Source organism: Sciurus vulgaris (assembly GCF_902686455.1).
Source record: "Sciurus vulgaris genome assembly, chromosome: 10".
NCBI lineage: Eukaryota > Metazoa > Chordata > Mammalia > Rodentia > Sciuridae > Sciurus > Sciurus vulgaris.
Genome location: NC_136470.1, coordinates 56,345,661 through 56,353,480, shown reverse-complemented (window position 1 = coordinate 56,353,480; position 7,820 = coordinate 56,345,661). Strand labels below are relative to the sequence as shown.

Sequence of the window (7,820 nt, the reverse complement as noted above, 5' to 3'; positions counted from 1 at the left end):
GGTTTAATCTATAGTACCAAAATAAATAAATAAAATCACATCCTGGAATCCCTCATGGTCCACCTACTATAGGCTTGTATTATATTGTGGTCTTCACAGCTAAGTGGCTTTTATGAATCTTCTCCTTGCACAAAGGTTACCGTTCAACACTTCCTCAGTTTCACTTCCTGACTCCACTGCCCACACTTTCAAAACTGCTTTGACAAGAGTCAGATGTGGCTTTCCTACTGACAAATCAAATGGTCAATTTCTGTTCTCAATACCTCAAGAGCATTTGATGGAGTCAATCTACTCCTTAAGTCCACAAATTCACTGATGTAGCAGTGTACTGCATAAGAACTGGGGATGAGAGAATAGTCACAAATAAAATTTACATTAGTGTAATAAAGATGACACACAAATCAATAATGCAACCTTAGTTTTATGGACATATTAGATGGAAAGTTGAACTCTTACAATGAATAGTTCAAAACAACAGTCACCAAAATCATGGCATTTTTCATCTTATTATTATTATACCAAAATCTAAAGCCTTTTCCCATACTTTGATCCTGTTGTCTTCTCAAACATGCCAAGATTTCAAAACAAACTGGTCTAGGGCAATGGAAGAGAAGAGAGTGAAGCTAGTTTTAAGACCCAGTCATCCATTATATCCCTCATTCCACAGCACATGTGCTCACATTCTTTCTCACTCTGAACTTTAAATAAAAATTAAAACACAATTCCCTTTATATTAACACCCTTGAAATGAAACACTTAGGTATAAACCTAACAAAGTCTATATAAGATCTACAATAGAATAACAAAATCTGCTCAACAAAATCAAAGAAGTACTAAATAACTAGGGAGGTGTTCCATCTTCATGGAGAGGAAGACTCGTTCTTTTCAAGATCTTCATTTTTCCCAATTTAGTCTATAGATTCAATGCAATTCCAAATATGTTCTTATTAAGTAAGTCATATTGTGGATACTGACAAAGTGATTCTAAAGTCTTTATGAAAACACAAAATACAACAATACAATATTGAGAAGAACAAAGCTGGAGGACTGATAGCACTTGACTTCAAGACTTACTATCCAGACACTAAAACAAAGATTTAAATAGAATTTTCTTCTTTTGCTATGAGACCCTTTTCAACAATTTCACTATGTTGAAATAGGATTTATTTAAAATATTGCTTTGTTTAAAAATCCAAAAAATTTTAAAAGTTTTTCTTTCAGCACATATCCAGGCCTCTGTGATGGCCATCAGAAGTATTAAAATCATAAACATCAATGAACACTCTAGTCTTTTTGAACGCAACAGGACAAACTCGAGTCTGGTGCTCTTTAAGGCAAAGTTGTTTCAGCTCTTGATATTTGTGCTTTGTAGTGTTGGATTAAGAGATCCGTGAAGCCAATCCTAACAGCTGTCATAAGAGGCATCACCGTCACTTCCAGAACTCTATGTAATACTGTGTACCACGAATAGAGAAGAATACAGAGGTCTGTCAATTATGCCTTGCATAGAAATAAAACTCTACTAAAATAATACTACAAAACTCTACTAAAAGCCTTTCAACTCTACTACAAAGCAATAGTAACAAAAACGGCATGGTATTGGTACCAAAATAGAAAGGTAGATCAATGGTACAGAATAGAGGACATGGACACAAACCCAAATAAATACAATTTTCTTATACTAGACAAAGGTGCCAAAAGCATGCAATGGAGAAAAGATTGCCTCTTCAACAAATGGTGCTGGGAGAATTGGAAATCCATATGTAACAGAATGAAACTAAACCCATATCTCTCACCATGCACGAAACTAAACTCAAAATGGATTAAGGACTTTGGAATCAGACCAGAGACCCTGCATCCTATAGAAGAAAAAGTAGGTCCAGATCTTCAACATGTCGGCTTAGAACCAGACTTCCTCAACAGGACACCCATAGCACAAGAAATAAAAGCAAGAATCAATAACTGGGATAGATTCAAACTAAAAAACTGTCTCTCAGCAAAGGAAACTATCAGCAATGTGAAGAAAGAGCCTACAGAGTGGGGGAAAATCTTTGCCAATCATACTTCAGATAGAGCACTAATCTCCAGAATCTGTAAAGGACTCAGAAAACTCTACACCAAGAAGGCAAATAATCCAGTTGACAAATGGGCTAAGGAAATGAATAGACACTTCAGAGAAGAAGATCTATAAGCAATCAACAATCATATGGAAAAATGTTCAACATCTCTAGTAAGTAGAGAAATGCAAATCAAATCCACCCTAAGATTCCATCTCACCCCAATTAGAATGGCGATTATCAAGAATACAAGCAACAACAGGTGTTGGCAAGGATGTGTAGAGAAAGGTACACTCATACATTGCTGGTGGTGCTCCAAATTAGTGCAACCACTCTGGAAAGCAGTGTGGAGATTCCTTAGAAAACTTGAAATGGAACCACCATTTGACCCAGCTATCCCACTCCTTGGCCTATACCCAAAGGACTTAAAATCAGCATACTACAGAGATATAGCCACATCAATTTTCCTAGCTGCTCAATTCACAATAGCCCGATTGTGGAACCAACCTAGATGTCCTTCCATTGATGAATGGATAAAGAAACTGTGGTATATATATATATACATACAATGGAATATTACTCAGCCATAAAGAATGATAAAATTATGGCATTTGCAGGCAAATGGATGAAATTGGAGAATATCATGCTAAGTGAAATAAGCCAATCTCAAAAAACCAAAGGATGAATGATATTGCTAATAAGTGGGTGAGGATACATAATGGGGGGAGAGAGGGGTTAGTGTTAGGCTTAGAGTTAGGGTTAGGGAGGGGGGCAAGAATGGAGGAAGGAAGGTCTGTATAGAGGGTAAAGAGGGGTGGGAGGGGTGTGGGGAAGGGAAAAAATAACAGAATGAATCAAACAACATTACCCTATGTAAATTTATGATTACACAAATGGTATGCCTGTACGCCATGTACAAACAGAGAAACAACATGTATCCCATTTGTTTACAATAAAGAAAAAAATGTAACAACGTTCTGCTTTAGTTCGCTTGAAGTTAGAAAACTCATCTAAAAATTTGAAGCCTCATATCTCAATGCCTTAAATTCTAGGACATTTCTTTTGTTTTACACCAATTTTGCATGAGGCTGATTGTCCCATTTTAATACGGAATGGTCTGAATATTGTGACTTTTCTTCTCAATATTCAATTGGAAAATCCCTGGCAAGATTTTGCTGATCTGTGTTAATATTGAAGGCTAAATAATGTCCCATGAGCAGAACATTCCCTTTATCCTTGTAGCCCCTAGATGCTTCCATTCTAGTGGACTGAGATGTAGACGTTCATAGCAAGGGCACTAATTCCTACTTAAACACAGGACTTCTCCCAGTCCCAGGCTGTGTCTGGTCTGTGAGCTCTCTGTCTCTCTGCCTTCTACTGAAGTTTTCCAGGCAACTGTTAAGGGAATTAGCTATCAGTACACAGCCTAATTAAAAAAAAAAAAAAAAAAGAAAGTGACAGGAGAGCATGTCAGAGCTTTTCCTCATCAACCACAGGACTCTATTACTGTTGGAAGGCCCATGTCAAGTGTGCACATCACCAGGAAGCCCTGGGGCCGGGTCCTTGGGAGCCCTGTGAGATTGGACAGCCTGCAAGCTTCACTAAGGACGATCGAGTGGAGTTGGTAGCAACCAAGCTGCTCTTCTGCTGCAGGAGGTGTTTGTGTGGGGAGCAGATCGCAGCAGCTCAATGGAGCAGTGGGGAGGGCCAGTCTCAAGCCTCCACAATGTTTTCCTGGGACTTGGGCCCTTAGAAATGAAGTTGAAAATGAACTGTTTCCACTTAGCATCGTTTAAATCTGTCTGCAGGAAAGGACATACTGAGACCTCCTTTGTGCTTGGGCAAGCGCCAGCTGGTGCCCACTCCCCACGTGGCAGGAATCTGCACTGATAGGTCTCAGAGTCTGCAGAGGTCTATGTCAATTACATTCTTCTGTAGTGCAACCCTTAGAAATCCTGGAGATTAGGGCCTATCACTTTAGGAAAAAGCAGAACAAAACAAAGTTGACATTTTCCCTAACCCTGGGTGTTGAGTCCATCTGGAGGACACCACTGGAGGACTTGGAAGTGCAGTCTGATCAGATTGTGCGTAGCTGCCCTGGAACTGTGTGAGCCTGGAGGGATCAGTGATAGGATGTTCTTTGGGAGACAGGCGGTCTCTGCACTGCAGCCAGGGTGGGGGTAGATAAGTCTCCAACACAGAAGTGCCTCTAGGCAAGTCCTGACATCAAGCTCCAGTTCAGGGTTTTGGCAATAAAGTGGGGTCTGATGCACTTCTACGCTAGATTTCTATCCCATCTAGTAAAGTAAAGCCCCTTTGGATATGAAGCTCAACAGCAACTTGATGTCTCCGTTTTGTATTTAACTTTTCTTACGTCTCCATGGCTTAATAATGTTCTGTTGCCATAGAAAAATATCAGTCTGAGGAATCCAGACATTCTGCTGGAGGGGCATATTTCAACTTAAAAGTACCTTGCCTGTTGAAGTCCATGGATGGATGCTTGCAGTCCTGAGCATGGTGCCCTGTGGCCCCACAGTTATAACACGACAGATTCCCACTCTTTTTGTGATTGGAACAATTGCTGCTTCCCATCAGTCCCTGGGTATGGTAGACCCCTGCTGTCCCAGCCATGAAGTTCTGCATTGATGGCACAGCAAACGTGAACTGCCCGCCCAGGACGTGGTCTGGTGTCACGCTGCTGCTGTAGGGAGCTTGCATGATGGGGAAGGTGGAGCCATAGCCACTGCTGCACATGGGGCTGAAGGGCAGGAACCAGAAGGTGAACATGGAGGGCCCAGAGAACAGGTGCTGGCAGTAGTTGGTGTAGCTGACTGTGAGGCCTCCAGAGCCGCAGCTTCTGCTGCACCCACAGGACATGCACAAGATGAAGCCAGGCCGGGGCAGCGCGGGGGCTGGGGGCGCTGGGGGCTGCTGATGGTGGTGGTGGTGGCTCTCACTGGAGGTGGGAGTATTTCTCACAGAGCCACTGCCACTGTAGAAACTGCTTTAGGGGACTGAGGAGAGGGCAGGGCTGGAGCTGGGGGCAGGGCAGCTGGGGAGCAAGGCCATGTTGGTGAAGGGCGTGGAGGGGTGGCTCCTGGAGGAGGCAGTGTTGCTGTTGGCACAGAAGCTGTCCTGCAGGGGACCCACAGGCACTCTGCTCTCTGCGGAGAAGGCAACTTTGGTGTTGGCTGTGTACAGAGCAGTCCGGGGGTTGATTATTGCAGGGGGCACACTGATCTTCACGTTGCTGGGGCTGGAGGTCTGCCCAGGGACAGCAGTGTCAGCAGCAACGGAGGAGGACAGCAGCAGCTTGGGCGGCCGGGCCAAATGCAGGACAGTGCTGGGCATCCCAGAGGCGGCTGTGCTGGTCTATACCGCCAGGGCTGACTGCTGCGCTGTCTTCAGTACCCTGTCCAGAGTGGCTGCGTGCACAACTTTGGCCCTGGGCCCGAAGGAGACAGTGGGCAGCACAGAGCTGCCTTCCAAGAGTCCCGAGAGGACCTGCACGGGCGCGTGGGGCGTGGACGAGGGCAGCGCGTCCAGCACAGCACCGCCGAAGCTCTTCTCCACTTTAATGCCGCTCCTGGGGCCGGGCCCTTTGCCCCTTTCTTCCAAAGACAAGAGCTGGTGCACAGAGGACTAGAGGAGCTTCCCCTCAGCGCCTCCTCTGTTGGCTTTGTGCAAGGAACTCAGCATTCAGATGGGTGACAGGTGCGAGGCTGCAGGCAACAGCTGTAGGGGCAGAGGGTGGTGGCCTGCAGGGCCACAGCCAGCCTCTTTCTGCACAGGCAAGACCTGATCCGTGGGCCGGGCAGAGCTGGAGGGGAAGTGGCTCAGCAGCATCTCGGGTTTCTCCTTATCAGAACCCTCCAAGTCCACATCCACACCTGGGGACAGAAAAGAGCGGTCAGCGCCACATGACACAGGGCAGGGCGGGCAGCACAGTCGGAGTTGCATGGGCGCCTTATGTCTGTCTCCTTGGCACTGTCTGAGCTTGCTTCCCGCGCCTGCGCACCCATGGGGCTGGAGGAGGAGCTGGAATACTCAGAGGAGCTGCCCTCCCGAGCCATCTGGTGCGAGGGCTGCTCCACCTCCACCCACAGCTCTGCGGAGAAGGCACAGGCCAGATTTCAGGCTGGCACCCACATCCACACGGGGGCTGACAGGGGACCAGTGAGCATCACCTGGAGGCGAGCCCTTCAGGAAACCCCGAGGAGGCAGGGACTACCTCTGCCAGAGTCAGACAGTCTCACCTGCACCAACTGCCCAAGGCCTCACGGGGAGGCGGGCAGTAGTCAGGTGGGCCTCCAGCTCCTCACAGAGCATGGAAACACGTCTGCAGAGTGGGACATTGAGAAGCATGGCGCCCTCTCCTTGCCCAGGCCCTGAGAACAGCCCTGGCACCTGAGTGCTCTGCCTCTCTTCTCTTGCTACTTCTATTCTGTTAAGGAAAACCCGCCCCACCCTGTGAGACAATGAACCACCACAACAGGCATCCAGCACTGGCTCCTGTGGTCAGCGTGGAGCCAGCATGGTCCAGCCTGCTCAGGCTCAGCAGGGTCACTTCCCGTGCTGTCAGCTTGGCAGCTCTGCATCTAATTCTTTTGCCCAAAGGGTTTCCGGCAAGGTCTGTAGTCAGCTTCCCTCCTGCTCTCCTGCCTCCCTTCCTGGGATACATCATGCAAGTCAAAACAGAGAAAGACCGGCATGACCATCAAATTGTAAATGGCAGGTGAACATCTCGTGTGAGCATGCCTCGCCACCTGCACACCCACGATGGCCCAGCGCCAGGCCCTCTGCATCTGTAGCATGGCCACCACGCCCTGCCTGAATAGGCCCCACGTGGCTGGTGGGGGGCACTCAGGCCTCTCCACTGCTGGTGACCAAGGTGGGGGCCAAGGAGTTCAGGCATAGCCGCTCTGACTTTTCCTTTTCCAGCTCCAGTTGAATCTTGAGTTTTTTCTTTGCTCCCATGGCCAAAGCAGAGATAGGACAATGGGTGAAGTTCTTCACCTCACCTGCTAGAGTATTTACTTGTTCAAAGTCTACTCTGTTTGAGAATGGACTTGAACATTATCAGTTATATACCTTTCTCACAGTTGTGACCTTGCTTTTCTCTTTTCTGGACCTTGAAGTTCAGAGGTGGAAGTTCTAAGTTGATAACATGATTTCCACATCCAGGGTACTTAAATATGTAGGAAAATGTACATTAAGTGTGTAGGAAATCATCTATGGATGGAGGTGTGGATCAGCAATAGAAGCTTGCCCTGCATGTTTCAGGCCCTGGGTTCGATACTCAGAAACACATATAAATAAATCAAATAAAAGGTCCATTGACAACTAAAAAACTATTTAAAATAAAAGGTATCATACTATGGTACATCACTATTTACAAATGTGAGAATATTCTTACTTATACTTCAAACAAGAAACCATACCATTTACTAATAAAACTCTATACTCTTCGGCCCACACGTTCAGCTCTATACCTCAGAAGCAATGTGGTTTGTGGATTCATAGTAAAGGCAGATTAGGTTTTCTCAAATGATTCTAAATTCTTGACCAATGAAAAACAGAAGGAAGTTCTAACTATGCCTTAAGGAAAAGTATTTTTCTTACATTAAAGCTGCCTTTAAATTGGTCTTACCCTTGAGGGACCTTCCTGGAGGTATGGAGGCTCTCCTTGGACCATCTCAAAAGCCATGATACCCAGAGACCAGATATCCACTTTACGGCCATAACTTTTCCCTGTGACCATTT

General features: G+C 46.0%; 1 pseudogene across 1 annotated transcript; it reads right to left on the bottom strand.

Annotated features, from left to right (window-relative positions):
• Positions 1 to 4,408: 4,408 nt before the first annotated feature.
• LOC306670534 (zinc finger CCHC domain-containing protein 14-like) lies at positions 4,409 to 7,034 on the bottom strand (annotated as a pseudogene). Its single transcript has 3 exons — positions 6,836 to 7,034; positions 6,004 to 6,165; positions 4,409 to 5,947 (listed from the first exon to the last, which is right to left on the bottom strand). The product of its transcript is annotated as a zinc finger CCHC domain-containing protein 14-like (transcript).
• Positions 7,035 to 7,820: the final 786 nt, after the last annotated feature.